At 42.2% G+C, this 19,667-nt stretch overlaps 1 protein-coding gene across 5 annotated transcripts in view; it reads right to left on the minus strand.

The window, feature by feature from the left end:
- Window positions 1-19,667, minus strand: part of NEXMIF (neurite extension and migration factor) — a 596,318-nt gene that overhangs the window by 322,432 nt on the left and 254,219 nt on the right. The window contains exon 1 of one of the 5 annotated variants that reach the window (XM_068247584.1): window positions 12,160-12,175. The exons of the other annotated variants lie outside the window; for them this stretch is intronic. The gene's annotated coding sequence lies outside the window, so the exon portion shown is untranslated. Of the gene's footprint in view, window positions 1-12,159; window positions 12,176-19,667 lie in introns of those variants that run through there. 5 annotated transcript variants of the gene reach the window in all.

Raw genomic sequence — 19,667 nt, forward strand, 5'->3', positions numbered from 1 at the left:
GTGACGACAGCAGTGATGGACGAGGAAGCAGGAGCCCGACACTCGGGCCCTGTGTCGCAGGGAGCCGCCGGGCAGCCATTTCTGGGGGAAGGCCTAGGAGCAGAGCCAGGACGCAATCGTGGGATCTCCCGACCTACAGTGGGCTGCAGAAAGCCCAAGGTGAGTACCAATTTCATTTTGAGTCCCTTTAAAATGTGGATTTGGACTGCCCTGCTTCCTGCTAGTTGCCATGACTTTGTTGTTGTACTCACAGACCTGAGTCTCTGGCCAAATCTTGAACCTGTTCCCTGATCGTTGCTAACAGCCTGCCAAACCTGTTATCCTGTCCTTGACATTGCTACTAGCCTGTTCCTTTTGTACTGTGCCCTATCTTCAAACCTGTTGCTGAAACTGTTACTCTGTTCTGACTTTGTGTCCAAACTTTAAAGGTGGCCACTAACGGTCCAATTTCTAGTGAAAAATCGTTCGAGCGGTCAGAAATTCTGATCGGATTGGTTGTAAATAATCTCCATTGGTGGACACAATCTATCATGAACGAGTGAAAAAAAAGTCGCCCGAATGAATTTTCGTCGAACCAAAATTTTGATTTTTTTTGTTGGTGTGATAGATAGGAAGCAAAGATTGGTTCGTTGATGGTGTAGTGAATGATTTATTACAATATTTCACTTCTGATCGCTCTAACGATTTTTCGCTAGAAATTGGACCGTTAGTGTCCACCTTAAGACACACCCAAATGTATTTTACAACTTGTCAAGGTTAAAATGAAACCCCATGTGTCTCATTTAGTAACAAACTGGTGGTGCATTCTCCACAATTACACTGGATATACTGTTTATACATCCAGTTGCCATTAAGTGGCTAAAGGAGAAATGTAGTTTAATGTTATGTTCGTAACGTAATATTCATTTATAAATTATTTAGTCATTGTAGGCTCATTGTAAAATCTCACCTTGATTTTCGTTCTGAAATTTATCACAGGTAACGACATCTTTACTGCTGGGGGACGCATCACTAGGGAATGGTTGTGTGTTTGGAATTTAAAACTGAGAATACCCAGTCTCCCAAGGTGCACTGGAAGAAGGGTGCATAGCTAAACAGCATAGACTTAACAACAGTGGGAGGGTGGGGCTAAATAGCAATATACAGCAATATGCAGATATAGGAAGTGTTTCTGATGCTGAACCCGGAACAATTAACAAAAAAGTGGATCTCCTGAATAATTTATTACATTCTACTATATGGCACTAGGCTGCCTTTATAAATTAGATATACTAGCAGTGGCGATATGGTCTGAGTCGGAGGTTGTTGTTCCGTTTCTAAACCTTCATTTTTGTTGAAACTGATTTTACTCTGCAAGGAGTACCTCCCTCAGAGCTTCTCTCTATTGCTGCACTGCTAATATGAGTAAACTCATGCAAACACAGCAGACTTCGGCAGTTTGAAATAATAAATTGTGATCATTTGTGACAATCTACCAGCTGTACCGGTGCCCACAGAATTCACCTCCTTTCTTCCACCAGTATTTGGCCGGCTATTATAGTAGGTCTCAGTGCAGCTCCCAGCTGGAAGTCTCCTGCCTATGTCCCCCTCCCTTCTCCACAGCACAATATATGTGGCTTGGCAGTGAGCCTAGCAGATGTCTGTATTATGATTGTTAGCACACCATCACCTGAAATGTTCGCTGATGATTGTTTCACACATTAAAAATCTCCTCAGTAAGATGCCTTTGTAATACGATTCTGTGTTCATCTTCTGAGCAATGCATTATGCCACGTGCTGCCTCAACACAAATGCAACACCTTATGCCTTAACCAGTTTACTGCTAGTAATTTGTTTTGTTAGTCTGCTTTGATCATAAAAATCAAACAAATACAAAAATACTGAATACAAAAAACAAATCTACCTGTAGCTTAATGCATGTTATTGGCATTTTCAACCTTAATGATGGAATGTCAATCAAATGACTGACAGTTTTATAGAACTGTGGAAAAACTGCCAAAATGAGGAATAGTCAGTGAAGCAAGCATAAACTGTTATATTAACCCTAATAATGTCTCCACAAAGCTATAAAATATGACTGCTGATCTACAAGTGTTGTCTCACTTGCCCGAGGCCCATCCTATAGCCACACTTAACTGGCTACACTCCACTAGGTCCCTTCCAGCATCCTCTGATGCCACCATTCTCATCAGAGAATCTGTGTGATCAGATGCAGCAAGTGGCATCTGCTGTCTAATGCTGGAATTGCAACCTGATCTTTCATTCGGCTGCTAATTAACTTCTGTCTAAGAGCTGTCAGCCATACTATCTCAGACACACACACACACACACACACACACACACACACACACACACACACACACACACACACACACACACACACACACACACACACACACACACACACACACACACACACATATATATGTGTAGATAAATACTTGCTCTACTTACATAACATTACATAACATAACATGTATTGCACGGTCCATGATTTTTCTACAGTAAAAAAAGAGAAAATCCTTCTTAACATTTCCCATTTTAACTGTGGCTATTTTGAATCCAATCCTGATGTAATTTCCTCCTTTACTCTCCTATGCCTGATTTGCCCGCCCTTCACTATAGAAAATGCATTGTCTCAGTATGAGAAATATTGGCCAATTAGAGAGGAACAGAGGTGTGTGTGTGTGTGTGGGGAGGGGGAGGGATAGAGGCTTCAGCCAATCAGGCTGCATTAGTTAAGTCTGAGGGGAAGTAGAGAAGCAAAAAAGGACAACCCAGCATGCCCTGCAACTTCCTTTTTGTGTACCAAGTTTTGTGTGTACCAAATAAGAGTCAGGTAAACCGGGGAATGATATTTATCAACAAGGAAAGTAATAGTGATTTTAACTTTTGGATTGCCTGGTTAGCATCCTTATTACTTGTTTACCAGATACAAATAAAGAATTGATTTTATGCCTGACAGTTACACTTTAAGAAAGCTCAGCACACACGTAATGCACTGCTAGAGCAAAGATAGAATCCAGACACTCAGTATATGTACGCAGTGTATGTAATGGACCTGTTGTGATTTCTCTATATTCTCTATTTCGTATCCTTCTGTGTGGGGATAATTAATCTGGCTCGTTTATTTTTAGTCATCTGTTTGCAGTACAGACTGTCTACATTATTATTTTTACAGGAATAACTGCAGTGTATCTGCAATTGGAATATTCCAATACCCACTAAAAACATTTGTCTTTCACACCTCCCTAGTTAAAGAAGGAGAGAATCAGACATTCCAAAGTCGTATCTTTAGAAATCATATATTCAGCTTTTCATCTTCACTGCAGTAACAGAAGTTAAAAAAGCCAATTATTAAATTCCTTCCTGCTCTGTTTCTATAGACTCTCACACAAGGAATATATAAAATAATAGTATGCATAATCAGCTCCAGCAATCCTCCAGGAGGAAATCATGCCATGCAATTTAACCTTTTCCTTCAGGCTTTAATATACTGAATAAGCCTGGTGGTATAAACTGGAAATGGCTGTGAAATGAGATGCATTGTTTACAATAAACTGCTTAATATATGAGGATCTCAACCAATCTCATATTATTCTTCAACTTGTCTTATATTAGTAATTTTACTTCTGAATGATGGTGCATTTGTCATTCTGTTTTATTTATCTGTAGAATACAAACGGAGTTGTGCGAAATGTCCAATATATATGGTCAGCATGTTGTTCGCGGAGGAGAGTCTGTATATACGATCCCACTAACAAGCTACCAGCTCTCTGATTGCATCTCAGGCATTAGTCCCTATTTTTGGATGTAAACCAGTGCTCTGTTAAGTTTCTGTCTCTGTTTCCCAATTAGTAGAGATCAAAACATTTGCACTACAATATGAAAAAGATGATGATTTTATTCAACCCTGCATGAATTTCACCACCTGTTTTCTCACATGGGCCCATATGCAATGAACTTTTTCACCTAAGTTTTTCCCTAGGTATATTTTTAAACTTGTCAATAAAATGCATTTTAAACCACCAGAAAGCAAGAAAATACTCAAAATAATTGTGATACTGTTGTACTTTTTCATTTACTTTTAGGTACTTTTTTAGCTGAAAAGGGCTGGAAAGTTATTTTACATAGAAGATTAAAAAATTATCTCCATATGCCATTTACTTTTTCTCCTGAGTTTTCTCCTTCGATTTTGAATAACTTTTTAGTACTTTGCACCTGGGAGAAAAAAACGGGTGAAAAGTGAATTGCATATGGGCCATGGTGCCCAGTATTTATATAAATGCACTTTATTTAAACATATTACTGTATCATGATCTGCCAGGCTGCCTTTCCTTCTGATAAAGTGATCCTCTGTTTCACAAAATGGGTGATGTACTTTATGGCCTCTTGCTTAATCTCCCTGGCGGTATGATTATTTCTGGATTTTAGGGTCTAAAAGCAGTGCAATATTTTACACGCTTTTAGAGCGTAAAACCAGGAAAAAAAATCAGACTGCAAAGAGATCTGTAACAGCCCTGCATTTACTCACCCTGGGATCCAGCACTGCAATTCTCCCTCTGCCCCCTGGGTGGTGCATTGCCCCATAGTGAGATTGCTTTCTGTCGTAATGACAACAAGTGGCGATCTCACCCGAGGGATCTATTATAACCTGTAAGGACGGGAAGGAGAATGCCCGCTTAAATTTAGGCTTTGAATAGACATCCTGGTGGCTACCCTGAGTCAGGCACAGGATTACTGCCAGGGAGGTTAAAGTGAACCTGAGATAAACAATGGTATTTATCCTCATACTCCTAAAAATGACTTTTTTTTACACGTCCCATGGTTTTATTTTATATTTAAACATGTACAAAGTAGATTGAATGTTTTTGTTGTCTCTGCTCAGTGGCAGCCTATTAAGTGTCCTTAACCACTTGCCGACCGCACGCTTATACCGTGCGTCGGCAAAGTGGCAGCTGCAGGACCAGCGACGCAGTATTGCGTCGCCAGCTGCAGGCTGATTAATCAGGAAGCAGCCGCTCATGCGAGCGGCTGCTTCCTGTCAATTCACGGCGGGGGGCTCCGTGAATAGCCTGCGGGCCGCCGATGGCGGCTCGCAGGCTAAATGTAAACACAAGCGGAAATAATCCGCTTTGTTTACATTGTACGGCGCTGCTGCGCAGCAGCGCCGTAAGGCAGATCGGCGATCCCCGGCCAATCAGCGGCCGGGGATCGCCGCCATGTGACAGGAGACAGCCTGTCACTGGCTGCACAGGACGGATAGCGTCCTGTGCAGCACCGGATCTCCAGGGGGGGGCAGGTAGGAGAGGGAGGGGGAGGATTTCGCCGCGGAGGGGGGCTTTGAGGTGCCCCCCCCCCGCAACACCCGGCAGGCAGGAGCGATCAGACCCCCCCAGCACATCATCCCCCTAGTGGGGAAAAAAGGGGGGCGATCTGGTCGCTCTGCCTGCACGCTGATCTGTGCTGGGGGCTGCAGAGCCCACCCAGCACAGATCAGCTAAAACAGCGCTGGTCCTTAAGGGGGGGTAAAGGGTGGGTCCTCAAGTGGTTAAAGGAAAATACATGAACTATTGACCTTTTCCTATCCCCCACTGGTCTCAGAAGTTGTATTCTACCAAGAACATTTTTATGGCTGAAATCTGTTTATCAGTGATGTCTACTATATGTCAACAAGACAGAAGCTGTCACTTCCATGCCAAAAAATTAACTCTTTCAATCAGCGAAACAAAACAAGTAAAACAGCCTGTTAATCAATATATTTTGCACTTAATATACACATTTTTCTCATGTCACATGTCGCTTTAAATACACTTTAAGCTAACTTTGATACTTTATGCGTGGGTGATAGTCCTGAAATAGTTAGGTGACCTGTACTTATTTAAGAAGATATCTGCCTCCCTATAGGGGAGAACAGTTATTTAAGCAAATTGTTATTTAACAGAGTGGATGGTTAATATTGTATCTTCTTATGTGCAAGTGTTAGCTCTACAGCATATGTGCCAAATCCAGCACTCAGAGCCAACAAATTTGGCCCGCAAGTGGTTTCTTCACTGTGCACTGTGTTTTGTTTTTGTTTTTTTTAAGTTTTTATTAGTTTTTCATATATAGAACAACACCTTGATTTTCTCACACTGGTTACATGACAATAGAACCGAGACAGATGAAAACATTATTCGTAACTGAAAGTAATTGCAATGTCCCATACTTATGGCCACACATTGTCAAATGGAAAACACCTCCCACCCTCCCCCATCAACCACCATCAACCCTCATATCCCTCCCCTCCCCATTTTAATTTGTGTATTATGTTTAACCCATTCTCGACCACCAGTACATCTATGTTGGAGGTGAAGTCCTAGATCACAAGTGAAGCAATATGGGGAATGTAGGGGAAAAGCACTCGACAACAGGGAACTGGATGGGGGGGGGGGGGTCATTAGACACTAGAATACTGTATAGGGGGGAGCACTAGGTACCAGGGAACTGTATAGGGGAGAGAGTTGGTCACTGGGCATCAGGGAACTGTATAGGGTAGGGCGGGCCATTAGACACCAGGGAACTGACAACAGGGAAGGACCACTAAGTACCAGGGAACTGTATAGGGGAGGGAGGATCACTAAACACCAGGGAACTGTATAGGGGAGAGAAGAGGCATCAGACACCAGGGAACTGTAAAGGGGAGGGAGGAGGGTTACAAGACATTAGGGAACTGTATAGGGGAGGGGAGGGGTCACTAGACACCAAGGAACTGTATAGGGGAGGGGGGCATTAGACACCAGTGAACTCCACCCCATCCCAAGCCTGTCATTGTCAACATGAATGCCCCAGCATGTTGTCTGTATAATAAGGTTCACTGGAGCCCAGTATCAGCTGTGTCATAGCATGTATCCCTGCTACCTTGCAAAAAAAGGTCTCTGCCTTTTCTATTTCTGATACAGAGAAGGCCAGGGCCATTTTCTGCAAGGGGGCAGATCTATGCACTGGAACCCAGCTGATACAAGGTTCCAGTAATCTTATTAAACAGAAATTGTGTTGGGACATTCTAATTTTTAGGCATTAAGGTACCTTTGTTTTTTATGTACACCAGAGATGCATTTTAACACTAAATTTAGGCTATAGCTGTAGAGTAGCTGTTAAATATAAATGAAAACTAGTCCTCGTTAAGATTACTTGTAGAAGGTGCAGACAGGAACAAAGAACATCCAGGCAATCTTATTGTAGGTACATCTAAGAGTTATGTGGAGGTACTCTGCAGGAGAATGAGGCAATTCTTCCTGTATTACACATTCTTCACACATGATCTAAACCAGTTTTATGGATGATAGACAACACCTCTGTAATCAATGTGCACAACATTCTCAGTGGATTCATAACAGCTTTGCAGGAAGTGCATATGTGGAGTATAGTACTACAGTACTGTGTAACTTAGTTTGTAATCGCTTACCCCAAATTTAACAACATATCAAATTATTTTGATTTTAAAGGATACCTGAACTGAAATGTGACATAATGAGATAGACATGTGTATGTACAGTGCCTAGCACACAAATAACTATGGTGTGTTCCTTTTTTTCTTTCTCTGCCTGAAAGAGTTAAATATAAGGTATGGAAGTGGCTGACTCAGTCCTGACTCAGACAGGAAGTGACTACAGTGTGACCCTCACTGATAAGAAATTCCAACTATAAAACACTTTCCTAGCAGAAAATGGCTTCTGAGAGCAAGAAAGAGGTAAAAAAGGGGAATTTCTTATCAGTGAGGGCCACACTGTAGTCACTTCCTGTCTGAGTCAGGACTGAGTCAGCCACTTCCATACCTTATATTTAACTCTTTCAGACAGAGAAAGAAAAAAAGGAACACAGCATAGTTATTTGTGTGCTAGGCACTGTACATACACATGTCTATCTCATTATGTCACATTTCAGTTCGGGTATCCTTTAAAGGGACTCCAAGCTCAAATTACATAATAAAATAGTACTCACCTGGGGCTTTCTGTAGCCCAGTGTAGGTCAGGACGTCCCATGGCGGCCTCCTGGCTCTTCTCTCGATGCCTGTCCATATATGGCTAGCCGGAGGCTCCCCCGCGACACTGGGCCGAGTGTCGGGCTCCTTCTTACATATATGTCATTTGCTGACGTCACACGCCGGCCGCCTCACGTCATCACGGCGGCCGGCGTGACAGTACGGCGCATGCGCGATTAAACCGCGCATGCGTTGTATTGTCACGCCGGCCGTCGTGATGATGCGAGGTAGCCAGCGTGTGACATCAGCAAATGACATATACGGAAGATTGAGCCCAACACTCGGCCCAGTGTCGCAGGGGAGCCGCCGGCCAACCATATATGGACAGGCATTGGAAGAAGAGCCAGGAGGCCGCCGTGGGACGTCCCGACCTACACTGGGCTACAGAAAGCCTCAGGTGAGTACTATTTTATTATTTAATTTGAGCTCTGAGTCCCTTTAAGAGCAAAGGTAGTGCATAATTTGCATTCACAATTTGCATAAACCTGCATCAGTGCAGAATTATTTGCATCTTATTGACCATCCCTACTAGTGACAAAACAACACATCAGGCTTTATTCTTACAGCAGAGATGTTATTATATATACAAGATATACAGTCAAAATCAGATATGTATATATGGCTTTTTGCTCAGACTTCTCAAATCCGACCTGCATGCAACTTTCGTTATTGTTTTCAAATAATTTCTCATTGGTACAATGAGTTTTCTTTCATATTTGTCATTTAGACACTTGTTCCTAATTTAGAATCCCAGGCATTACTTTTACTTTTTGTTTCTGTTCAAAATTTTCATATGAAGAGATCTAGGGCATAATATATTTTTCAAAACTGATATGAGATGCATTGTAAGACACCATACATGTGCCTGTGTCTGTGTCAGTTACTCAATACATTTATACATGAATCTGTATATCTCCGAGGACCACATACAGTATGTATGTTCTGTACACAAGCAGGTTTCTATTTCACAGCTACTCTTTGTACACAGCTACACTGCTGTGCATAACAGTCCGGGCACACAGCTAAAGGATGTTTCATTTGATTCCAGTCACTGTATCCTAACTACAATTCTTACATAACTGGTGAGGTGTGTATGAATAGTGACAGGTGTATGTACTGACAGGTCTGTACTGTATGATTTAGTGCCAGGACAGTAAGTGCAGCACATTGCACTGTGGATGTCAGCAAAACCAAGAACTTAGTTTTGCCCCAACACCCAGCCCCCCAAGAATGTGTCCCTAACCCAGTGATAGGCAAACTTGGCTCTCCAGCTGTTAAGGAACTACAACAGTCCCACAATGCATTTGCCTTTATGAATCATGACTGTGGCTATTAGACTCCTGCAATGCATTGTGGGCTTGTAGTTCCTTAACAGCTTGAGAGCCAAGTTTGCCTAACAGTGCCCTAACCTAATGTAAATATGCTATAAACTAGCTCTAACTCACTTATAATATTAAGTATTCTCCTCCCCTCACCCCATCACCTTGCTAAATCCACCCAACATAACTCTCCTTCCATGTAGTAGCATCCTCCCTTCACCCCCAAGAAAATAGATACAGCTTTCCCCAATCTTCAAAAATAAAACTAATGAAAACCCCAAAATAGTCCAGCACTAAAATCCCCCAAGCCAGGGTCCACATGATCCAGTGGTGAAACCACCAAGCCCTAAAATGTACAGAGTCAGGACTGCACAGACGGCTCAGTAATCCTGGCACTTAATATTTTAGTATTGTGGGAGGGCCTGTTGAGGTTAGTGCCAATGTAGATTTAGCGCCAATGTAGATTTAGCGTAGTTGGCTTCGATACTTCATTCATAACAAAAGGAGCACCTGCGTCCAACAGTGATCAGGCGAAATCTTGGCACTAGATCCAGCTTTACGTAGTACCAACTGTTTCTCTATTTTGTGACTTTACTATTTCCCACCCACCCAATTCGTGTAACACTGTGATTCAATTATTTATGTATTTGTGTGTTTATAAAGATTACACTACTACTGTCTCACCAGGGTATGACTGCAAGTAATTCAATATTCACCTTGGAAATTCAGTCGTGGCTACCTGGATTAGGCAGCACTTGCCGGTGCTCTTTTCCTGCAGGTCCACACTTGAGGAAGGGTCGGGTGACCCGTAACATGTATGTGTCCATGCTCAAATAAACCACAAACGAAAGTTTGAAGCCTGTGGAGTGCCTTTTTCTACCGTATGACTGCAAGTACTCTTTATGTACAGTCTCTGTTTTCGGGTACTGTGTATGTATCCACAAATTGTAATTGTGGTGTTCAATAACATTTCAGTATATATATATATATATATATATATCTCAAATAGAGCATAATTATTACCTCACAGGACAACCTCAAAATGTAGAAAATGTTCAATGAAATGCACCCAAAGTTTTTCTTTCAATATCTAATATAAACATATATAAAGAAAAGGAATGTGTATTATTAATATCTTTGTACATCAACTGTCAAACTACAAGCACCAACCATTTCCCCCTCAACACACGGCTGCTATTAATAAATGTTATGGCCAATGCTCCAGTTGCTGTCTCCCTTGAATCAATGAGTTTCTCAGGAAATAATATTGGATCACTGAGCCCTGCAAAGTTGCGGATCCACGAAGTGTCAGCTATGATATCCCTGTATAAGTGTGCTAGGAACAATGGATTGACAGAGACCAATATAATTCCTTCTGCTCCCGGAACTCAGAAAGGTCAAGCGAGTAGGGCTGATGATAGACTGCTAAAAGCCAAACCATCAATCTCTTACAAGAAGCAGCTTACTGCAATCATTTTGCAATACCTTCATTCATGTGGATCTACGTAGAATACACTGTCCTGTCCACCACCCTTTCCCATCCTCCTCTCTAAGCACTTACACTCTATAACACTGCTGAAGGACTGAGAACCATACTGTTCCATGGTGTATGTGGGAAGGAATTACATTAGGCTTCAAAGAAAACTTCATGCATGACCATCATTCAGTACAGCAGAGTAACCAGTTCCTTCTCACATATAACAACGCAAATTATTTTACTGGCAAATAAACAGTTAGATAATTAGACAAGTTACAAAAACATCAACATGTCTTACGTTCAACATTAATTTATAAGGCTGCTTTTACACTTGGTGCGTCATTCAGAATCGCACCGCGCCTGTAAAGTCGCACCCTGCGTTACAGCTGTGGTGCGACCAAATCAGCTCAATCAGTGAGGCATACTTTCCATTGAAAGTATGCCTTACTTTTGGGGTATATGCGTCAGTTGGACGGTACCACGCCGGGACCTGCCGCACCATGACGCACTGCTATCACCGCTCCTGCAAGGGGATGTGGCGTTTTCCATATGGGGCAACACAGTACGTGTACACAGCGATGCGATGCAGTGGCTGCTCCACTTTTTAAGCGCTTGTGTTTTTAAGCACAAGAAAAACGCAATGCATGTGATTTCCATTGCGTTTTATAGGTAAACAATCAGGAAACCAGGAAAAGATAGCCTCAGCAAAATTGCAATTGCATCGCAAAAATCACAAGTAGAATTTTGATTAATAAACACAATCGCATCGCACTGCGTTTGCTTATTGCGATTTTTAGAGTGTAAAGGCCCTATGACTTCAGAATACCTTTTGGGTGCACTTTAGTTAGTGTTAATGAAAATATCTTTCTTTTTCAATTTGCAGCTTGCTTTAATCTACTGAAAACCACCAGGACGTTCATATTTCATTTGTTTGCAACCATGATGACAGAGCTCTCTTTGGTGTACAGATTGCCCGCAAATTCACATGTTCTTGAATGAGTAATCTGATGCATAGAGCAATATGTTTTGTTATTGTGAAGTGGCTGTTTCATTCCTATTGGGAGAGAAGCTGCACATCCAGACAGCATGACATTTGCTCTGTTTCATGATCCTGGGCTGGTCATGTGCACATTCCTCCACACAGCAGACCACTCAAAGCATCTGCCTCAAATCTGCCTCTTGTCTACAATAGACAAGGTGAGGGCTTGCAATAAAGATTGCTAGAAACCTTGAAATGTACATTGTCATCCTGGAGGGAATTGTTTTTCTTTCTTTTTTTTATCTTTTTGTATGAAAGGGAAAATTCTTACAAACCAGGAGTACAACGAGAACGTGATTACCTTTCTTGCAAAGAACACAATGGGCTTGATTTACGTAGGCTTTCTTGAGCTGGAGAACAAAGGAGAGCATTAAAGAACTAAATTCTGCAAACCTGGCCTATATGTATTAACAATTGCCTGATTTTAGGCAAGCAGTAAAATCCTGCAAACCTCTTCTGGGTAATATCATAGCATAGCAGTGATTACTTAAGGTTTATACATTAAGGTTTGCGCACCTACACGCCTGCAGCAAGAACTTTTTTTTCCCAATAAATTCAGAATGTCCTGGTTTCAACCAGGGGTCACAGTAGACGTCTGTCTCGTTCAGCTCCCAGGAGAAATCAAGAGAGGAACCATGAGACTGTTACGCTGAGTCACTTTTGGCTATGCTGGCCAATGAGCTCACATTTCCTCTTCATTAAAACTGCTATGACATATATCACACCAGTCATTCTGTAGTTTAATTATGATTTCAATATGCATGTCTAATACTGCATCAAATTCAAAAAACCCTGGATTTGGTATTTTCTGAAGTACTTCATTAAATATAGTCAGTGGATGAAAAAGCTTACAACTCTTCCTACACACACAGTATTATTAGGAAACAGACACACCCATTACTAGGGCCGGATTTACCATAAGGCACTGTTGGCACATGCTATGCCAAAAATGCAGCACTGTTGGCATATGAGCTGTGCCAAAAATGAGTAAGGACCTCAGCCCTTGAGAACTGGAGTTCAAAATCCATGGCCTAGGGATATTCTGAAGAAAGCCAATTAACCTGATGATTAACCAATTAAAGGCTGCATGCAGAGGCAGTGCTAAATAAAAAAAAAACTCTGAGCACATTTACAATGTAGCTCCATTTCCCACACGGTGGAGTGTGTTGCTGACTCCACCCACTGTTGCTAAAAAAAAAAAAAAGTAGGTGTCCAGATTTTTTGGGCTTTATGTCCTTCAAGATTTAAGCTTCATACAAACACTAGATGGAACCTTAACCTCAGTCAGGAGTCTAGTTGCTTAAAGTTCTGGCATGAGGGCATTGTTCCCCTGATCCCCTCTGCCGACCCCCAACTTCATCATGCATCATGCCATCGTACTTCCTCCTGTACACACCACTTGGGTAAACCCGGTGACGTTTTTGTACATCCCTTGTTCCCTGCAGTGTCGTCCACAGGATGGACCTTGGTCCTGAGAGGTGACACTAATAGTACCCTTGCATACACACCTTACAAACCAGGCTGACAACCCTGAAATGAGAAGATTGCTTTTATCTCAACTCTTCCATACTGGAACACGTATACTGGAATCAGGCAAAGTCAACAACTTGCAATATGAAACAAAGCTAATGGCCAATGCCTTCAGCAATAATAAGAATTAATAAGAGCTGATTTTGTAAAAATCTATATTATTCCCAGAAAAGCAACAGCTAGAAATATCCATGCAATCTGCCATGATATACTATATCCATTAGTTCTGCACTAGGCTAGGACTGCATATTCAGTAAGGAAAAAGTACCACATGTGGAACTGTGATATCACACTGGGATTTCACACAATGATCCACAGCCATCCGTACAAAGAGCCATTCTCTAAGCAATGGCTGCTCTTATCAACAGAAAATCACAGCCAATGTTTTTTGGGCAGGGAAGTGATTATAACACATTCCTACTAGCTCACATAAACATTATATTAAAATGTACTTTTTAAAACATTTTAATATAATAAAGAAGAACACAGTTCTCCCTGCCATTCCCTGCTTTATTAACTAAACTAATGAAAAATGCAGTTGGGCACATTGCCAAGGTTGGAGATTAAAATCTCACTATAAAGTCCCACTATACAGGGCAAGCAGTTTTCAACATCCAATATCTAGGAGGAGGAGGGAGTAAGTAATTCAATACTGGGGCTTATGGTGCTATCTAGTCCACTACTTACTAATGGGCAACCAAGCCCATCTAACAAGGTAAATAGGTAAACGTGGTCTCAAATGGTTAACATGTAAGAAACTAATTTTAAGAGCCTGTTTTAATGTTCATTAAAATTTAATGCTTTAGGGCTCTTTTCCACTATGAAATGCGATCGCGATTGCAATCGCGTTTCAATTTCCACCATGCGATTGAGCTACTATACTCATTATAGTCCAGCTCAATCGCATACAAAACGCGGCAGGACGACGATTGTGCTTTGACCAAAATCGCATCGCAATCGGATCGTACTAATGGAAATTGCTGCTGCAGTTTCCATTAGTTTAATGTACCTTGCGATTTGCGATCAGAAGCAAATCGCAGGCTAGTGGAAAAAGGCCCTTAGGGGCGTAGATACTTGTCTATGCAAGTTAATGAGAAATGAATGAGCGTAGAAAATTGCTCTGGTCCTAAAGTGGTTAAATAAAGTCCAGTTTCAAACTACATGTGTATTTTCCAACTATTTTTTATTCCAAAACAATTCAACCGAAGTTTATTTTTTCCCCCACTGGGGCTAATTTGAATTGGCTGCCAAGGATTCCTACTGGAGTAGATGAAAGGATCAGTGGGAACCCCCAGCAGAAAATTCAAATACAGCTATAGGTCTACAAGTCAGTATGCGCTGGAGAAGCGATGGAAGTGCGTGCCAGGATAGCATTTTATAATGAAGAAAAAGACAACAGACAAGACATACAGAAGAAAAGATCCGTTGAAAAACATCTTGCCAGAAAATACACAAACACAGATAAGGATGCTGGATTTTAATAAAGGCTTTTAAAAAATCTGGTTTGTTAGTTTCCATTAAAGTGTTTTTGTAGTATTTTTTCCCTTTTTTTAACTTCTTGACCCTCTGTGGACAATTAGTTAGAGATAATAAATGTCTTCTTTTGCCCAGTAGCTCTTTGGCTACTCCCTTGAAAAGGGGTTAACCAAATACCAATAGAATTTCCCCAGTGACATTACCTCACCTTTTGCTGGGCACTGAAGATAGGGAAGAGCTCCTTATCCTTGATGTTAAGATAAGGGCGCTTTGCAAGGGATTGAGGTCTTATGCCAAGAGAATGAGTTTGTATGCCACACCCTCCCCTCCTTGCAATTGCACCAATGTTACAAGTCGTGTGGGATTGTCCTGTCTAGGTTACACGTTGTTTAAAGGGATACTGTAGGGGGGTCAGGGGAAAATGAGTTGAACTTACCCGGGGCTTCTAACGGTCCCCCGCAGACATCCTGTGCCCGCGCAGCCACTCACCGATGCTCCGGCCCCGCCTCCGGTTCACTTCTGGAATTTCAGACTTTAACCTGCCTGGCGTTCTATTAAGATCGCCAGGCAGGCTGCGGGAGGGGTTTTTTTTAATAAAAAAAAAACTATTTCATGCAGCCAACTGAAAGTTGGCTGCATGAAAGCCCACTAGAGGGCGCTCCGGAGGCGATCTTCCGATCGCCTCCGGCGCCCAGAATAAACAAGGAAGGCCGCAATGAGCGGCCTTCCTTGTTTTGCTTACATCGTCGCCATAGCGACGAGCGGAGTGACGTCATCGACGTCAGCCGACGTCCTGACGTCAGCCGCCTCCGATCCAGCCCTTAGCGCTGGCCGGAACTTTTTGTTCCGGCTACGCTGGGCTCAGGCGGCTGGGGGGACCCTCTTTCGCCGCTGCTCGCGGCGGATCGCCGCAGAGCGGCGGCGATCAGGCAGCACACGCGGCTGGCAAAGTGCCGGCTGCGTGTGCTGCTTTTTATTTGAGCCAAATCGGCCCAGCAGGGCCTGAGCGGCAGGCTCCGGCGGTACTGGACGAGCTGAGCTCGTCCAGACCGCCCAGCAGGTTAAAGTCTGAAAACCACTGCGCCTGCGTTGCCGTGTCCTCGATCCCGCTGATGTCACCAAGAGCGCACAACGCAGGCCCAGTATGGTCTGTGTCTGCGCAGTACACTCCTGGTGACATCAGCGGGAGTGAGGACATGGCAACGCAGGCACAGTGGTTTTCTGACTTTAAAGTCAGAAATTCCAGAAGTGAACTGGAGGCGGGGCCGGAGCATCGGTGAGTGGCTGCGCCAACACAGGATGTCTGCGGGGGACCATTAGAAGCCCCGGGTAAGTTCAACTCATTTTCCCCCGACCCCCCTACAGTATCCCTTTAAGGTTGGAATAGCCTGTGTGAGGTACTATCCTAACATGTAAACCACAGCATAACACAGTTGTATTTAAGATTACAATACATTAAAAAAAAAATTATTGGTCAGATAATGCTTGCTGGCTTCTGGGCAAGTAATCTGCACAGGGTGAGTAATCATTGTAGGAACAAGCTATATTTCTTTCTAAAACCTTTATTAAATTATGAAAAACACAGAAAAAAATACTTTTCTGGCTGCATTGTTTGCTTATACCGCCACAAACAGCACATACTTTTTGGCAACAAGGGAGACATTTGCTACCATGAATGTGAAAGAGCCCTAACACAAAGGTTTACCACTGTGACTGGCATGTTTTCTGCTTTTCCTGATGAATTATTTATTTGGCAGGCCTTTTTATAGAAAAGTATCTCTCGCTTAAGGTCCTGACACAATTCTACCACAAATACACTGTGTGCCTCAGTTATTATCAGCCCCACAAGGGATTGCAAGGGCTTCACTTTAATATTGCGATTAAAATGTCACAAGCAAATCCTGGAGCTGATGGGAATGCCTTGAAGCTCCATCCTGGCAAATATGATCACTTGTTTTATTACAACATATCAATCAGCCACACATCAAACAGGACCCAAATCACCTTCGCTTTTGACCATTCGGCTCTCACATATTCCAAAGGGCATGCACGTTAATACTGCTGTAACATGTAAAAGTAGATCCTAAAATAGATCAGAATATATGAAACTACTGATAGTCTTATACCTGCCTGAGGTTACTGTCCCAAATATTGTCCAAACTGCTGTGAATGCAGCATAGATAGCTTTCTCTGCTGGATGCTAATGCAACAGAGAATCTACCAGCCAAAGACACAGGAACATCCACAGCCAAATAATGAAAAAAAAAAAATTAATGACGGTTAAAGGAAAACTCCTGTCCTGTTAAAAAATTAATAACATACTGTATATATAATTTAGCTCAAGACATTGCATAATTGAGATTTATTAAAATTACCCTTTCATTCCTTTCAGCTATGATTTTTCTTACAGTTGCTATACAAATTTAAAGAGGAACTGTAGTATAACTACATAATGAATACAATTGCTTATTGTTTACAATATTCATTTATGGATTATTTAGTTGTGGTGACATCTTTAGTCGCCAGGTGATCTGTACAGAATATTCATTACTGAGAGTTATATGCACAGAGGAAGCTGCTGCTTGCTTGGCAGATGGAAAAAAAACTTATTTCCCACAATGCATCAAGCTTCACAGAGAGCAAACTTTCAGGACCATGGTCATGACATCACACTATGGGCCATATGCAATTCATCTTTTCACCTGAGTTTTCTCCAACGTGATATTTTTAAACTTGTCAATAAAATGCCCTTTAAGCCACTAGCAAGAAAAACAATACTCAAAATAATTTTCATAGTACTTTTTCACCTCATTTTTGGTACTTTTTCTATTACAAAATGCTGAAAATCTATTTTAAAAAGATGTTGAAAATTTCTCTCCTAGGAGAAAAAGTGAATTGCATATGGCCCTATGAAATGTGTCTCACCAATATATCAGCAACACAGCCCCCCCCCCCCCCCCCCCCTTGATGATCTACTTGAGAAAAGGTAAAGATTTCTCGTGGGAAAGGGGTAATAGCTACTGATTGGAAGGAAGTTCAATCCTTGATTAAAGTTCCTCTTTAAATTATACTTCCATAGTAAAAGTGCTCCGTGTACAGTTTCAACAATTCTTTGCTTTCTGCATCGCAACTGCCTTCGCTGAACCAAAACACCAGCACCCTGAGGCACCATCCATAAGGTGCCCATTAATGATGCAAAATTGTCCTCAGATTCAATCATTCAATCAGATTTGCCAGATCATAAGTTATCAGAAGGTAATTGTTTATTGTTCCCATAAACAGGCTAATGAGGGCACTTTCTCTCTTCAGATACGATCGTAATTTCCAACATTCCATTCAACAAAATTCTGTATTCTGATCGACTAAAGAAAGGTTTCACGTTGATTTTCTCCACATACTGTGTGGATTTCTGTACAATATGATCATACAATTCTGAATGAAAGGAATATATTGTGCTGTTAATAGGCACCTTTAGATTTACTGCAGTGAGCCTTTTGTCAACAGGAACTATAATGTGTAAGGGTAAAGGAATGCAAAATTTAATGTAATGGCCTTGATTAATATTACACTTTTCCCAACAAAAGGAGTGACACACTTTAAAGCCCATTTTGTTGATCCAACCGATAGATTGCTGGCATACTCTTGCCTCAAAAAACCTCCTCAGACCCAACACTGCATGCGCCCGTTTGGAGGACATGGTACAGTGGGCTAATTATTGTACAGTGCAACAATCAGTGTCAAACAGCATACACTCCGCTCAGTGACTGTTTTTACCAACCTGGTCTACAGGATACCAACACATGATATCTGCTCTACTGGGCTTCTTTTGTCTCCAGATTTCCCCTTGGGCTTCTCCAGAGCATCTCCAATAAAGATCAAATATCTGTTATTAGATAAGTAGCAGGGAGGCTCTTTCCAGGGGGAGCATGTTGTCTGTAAAGGAGCAGCCTCTGATACACTCAGCTTCTGCATGATTAAAGTCACTCACCCATCTTCTTATGGCTTGTACACACAAGCCAATCCATTGGCAACCTTTTGCAGAATTGAGCATTCCAATCAACATCCTGGTCATCGATCTTTCGCTTGAAGCAGCTAAACAAGGTAAACGTGAACAATGTCTGTCCTGGCCAATCGTTTGTTCTGAGCACAATTTTCTGGTTGCACTTGTATTTAGTGCAGAATCAATCAATAATTACCAGTGTAACGATCGGTGGGCGCAGAGAGTATCTGATTACCGGTGATCTGCAGTATCACCGGAAATACAGATATATACCAGATTATAAGTGATCTGCAGTCTCACCGATAATCCGATATACAAACTAACCTCTGTTCGCCTGAGTAGAGAGTAGTGTTTTGGTGTAACAGTAACACTAGGAGGCCTAGGCCTCAGTGCAGCAAGGAGAACTGCACGGATTCCTTCCGCAGACCTGAGCTCTCCAAGACGGGAGGAGTCAGACTGACAGTAGGAAGGAAAGTCCGAGAGTGACACTCAGGAAGAAGTGTCACTAACAGGACTGGGAACCGCCTCCAATCGTGAGGTCGGTTCTCGAGGTCGGACAAGCCAGGTCGTACACAGACGGACAGATAAAGTACAAATACAGTAGGCAAAGGCGGAGTCAAAGTACAGGCAGGGTTCGGCAACGGGGTATCAGATATATCGGGGTACAAAATCAGGAGGCAGAAACAGAGTCTAGGAACGAGCCGAGGTTCGGCAACAGAGTATCAGAAATATCGAGGTACAAGGTCAGAGTTCAGGAGGATAGTCGAGGCAGGCAAAAGTCATAACAGATAATCACAATCAAA

This window comes from Hyperolius riggenbachi, chromosome 8 (assembly GCF_040937935.1).
Source record: "Hyperolius riggenbachi isolate aHypRig1 chromosome 8, aHypRig1.pri, whole genome shotgun sequence".
Classification (NCBI taxonomy): Eukaryota; Metazoa; Chordata; class Amphibia; order Anura; family Hyperoliidae; genus Hyperolius; species Hyperolius riggenbachi.